We start from the raw sequence: 2,630 nt of genomic DNA on the forward strand, positions 1-2,630 counted from the left end.
GGGCGCAGCCATTAGATGTGGGGCGTGGGGCAGGCCGCAGGGGGCACAACGGGCTGGGGAGCAGCCAGCGGATGCGGGGCAGGGAGCAGGGGGCACAGTGGGCTGGGGCGCAGCCAGCGGATGTGGGGCAGGGCGCAGGGGGCACAACGGGCCGAGGTGCAGGCAATGGATGTGGGGCAGGGCGTAGGGTGCACAACGGGCCGGGGCGCAGCCAGTGGATGTGGGGCAGGGCGCAGGGGGCACAACGGGCCGAGGCGCAGGCAATGGATGTGGGGCGCGGGGCAGGGCGCAGCCAGTGGATGTGGGGCAGGGCACAGGCCTGAGGTGACGGGGGTGGGTGCTGGGGGCTTGAGACAGGGGTGCTGCGGTCAGGGCATCAGGCAAGGAGTGTGGTTTCGTAAGCGGGCAGGGGAGGGGTGCTGCCGTTAGTGTTTTGGGGCAGGCAGCTATGGCGCCTTGTGGTCAGGAGGAAGATTGCGTGCCCCCTCCCCGGGCAGTGAGAAAGTGTCCGATTGACCTTTTTTATCCTGCTCGGGTGCCCCCTTTGTGCCCTCGCCACAGTGGATGAACAGTTCCAGGGCTGCGCTTCCCTCCTTTCGCGGTCCTGCTCGCCCTCCTCTGCTGCCGCCTCGTGCGAGGAGTGGGCGGCTGCAGCAGCTGCCTGCCCCACAGCTGGGGGCATCCCTTCACCCCATAGCCTGGCCCAGCCTGTCCTCCTACCTGTTGCAGTGGCAGGCGAGGAGAAGGGCAAGGAATCGGGCTGTAAAGAGGGAGGGGAAGAGCAGCAGACATTTAGTCGCTCCTTGTTAGCATGCTCACTACCCCCAGTTAGCCATGTCTCTTAACAACCAAGGGTTATTAACATCACTTGCTACTTCCCTTCCTCCTCCAAGGGTTTGTACAGGACAGCTGGGTTTGTTCTACAGAAACCTGGAGGCTGCTGTCCTGTTTCCGTACCTTCGCATGGATAGATGGTGCTGGCTTCCCATGTCCTAGGTATGTGTGCCCAGTTTGGGTGTGGTGCCAGGGCACAGTGGAATCCCTCTTGGCATGATGTGCTTTGGCCTCCGTTGTCACCCAGCAGAGCTGTGGGTTGTGACAGTCCTGCCTGGAGCACTGGTCTTTTGGTTTCAGAGTCGCACACTGGTATAAGTTGGTCAGAGAATGGATGGGGCATAGGGGTGTTCAGAGCAAATGTGGTTAGGGTGTTGGTGTGCTGAGGCCACAGTCTGTTATGCTCAGGGGTGTCCCGTTGCTATGTTGGGCTCCCTCTTTTTCCACAGGCTGTGCTGCGCGGGGCAGGACCGCCTGTCCGGTGCGCATAGACCCAGGGCAGTGCTGCAGTGCTGGTAGTGAAGAGTGGTTAGAAGGTGGCTGTCAGAAAGGGGTATGATGCATCACACTCGCTGCCCTTGCACAAATGCTGCACCCTCTCTAGCTGCCTGCTGCATCCTCTGCTTGCCTTGCAGCCTGGACTTTCTAACCGTAGTGCAAAGCACCGAGGGCAATAACAGTATCACCCATGTCGTGTCTGCCCTTCTTGTTCACACCTGAAATATTGCTTGTGCCACGCTCCATTCCTTCTGGTGGAGGCTTGTTTTCCAGATACATGTGCATTACTGCTTCCCTGCTCTCCTTGCAAAGGCATGTTGTGTCGGCAACCCCAAACACTGGCTTTGCCAGCGAGCGTATTGCACTGGGACTCCTGGACCAGTCACTGCACGCTCTCACTCCTTGTCTTCCAGCTGTTCTTGGTCCCAGGTGGGTGGCTACCCTTGTGTATAATGCTTTCCACCTGTAATCCTGTGCCTCATCTCTCCAGACCCTTTGCTTTATTTCTTTATGTTTGCTGAATATTATGCTTTCCCCCAAATAAGGGTTGCTTGGGGATTTAATTAATGTGCTATTTACTTCCTCCTTTTAGATCATTAAAGAAGACGGTAAATAGGACTGGATGTAGCAAACCCCTCCCTGCAGCCCCATTCCACACCTCCCTCCAGCTTTACACTGCCATTTCTCACCCTCCCCTGTGTACCCACACCCGGGTCACTTGCACTCCGCAGTCGCTGTTTCTGAGTTGACTTCACCCGGAGAATGTCTGACATGGTGCTGCGTGTCTTACTATCGTGTATTTAAATGACATCTGCCATTTTTTTCCAACAACCACTGTTTCCTCCAGAGGTCATTGATATCTGCTGCCGGTATGTCGTGTTTGAGATGATCCTTTTGTCTTTCATTTTATTTTTATTTTTCATCATAATTGTTATACTTATTTTGCAAAATAAAAACATTTATTAAAAACTTGTCTGGCAACGCTTTTCTTTACAATCCCCACTACTGCTTATTACTCATGTTTCATTATGCTTTACATCAACCAGGTTTTTATTTTCACCTTACTCTTTGTTCCATTATTTACTGGGCAGGGATAGTGGGTTTGTTAGTCATTACCAGGACCAGTCTGCTTTCCTTGTTTACACGTGCTTTCTCCAGGTGCCCAGTACTTTCCATGACTGCTTCACACTTCTTCCATGATGGTGTGTGTTAACACTTCCTCCAGTTGGAACTGTGCTCACTCAGGGGCTGATCAAATTTGGATCTTCTTCAAATTCCTGTTGATTTTCAGCGGGAAC

The 2,630-nt window shown here is 54.2% G+C and overlaps 1 long non-coding RNA gene across 1 annotated transcript; it reads left to right on the plus strand.

The window, feature by feature from the left end:
* The first annotated feature begins 414 nt into the window (after nt 1-414).
* LOC109286046 (uncharacterized) lies at nt 415-2,301 on the plus strand. Its single transcript, XR_002093966.2, has 2 exons — nt 415-1,761; nt 1,925-2,301. It is a non-coding gene; the product is annotated as an uncharacterized LOC109286046 (long non-coding RNA).
* Nucleotides 2,302-2,630: the final 329 nt, after the last annotated feature.

Source organism: Alligator mississippiensis, chromosome 5 (genome assembly GCF_030867095.1).
Source record: "Alligator mississippiensis isolate rAllMis1 chromosome 5, rAllMis1, whole genome shotgun sequence".
Classification (NCBI taxonomy): Eukaryota; Metazoa; Chordata; order Crocodylia; family Alligatoridae; genus Alligator; species Alligator mississippiensis.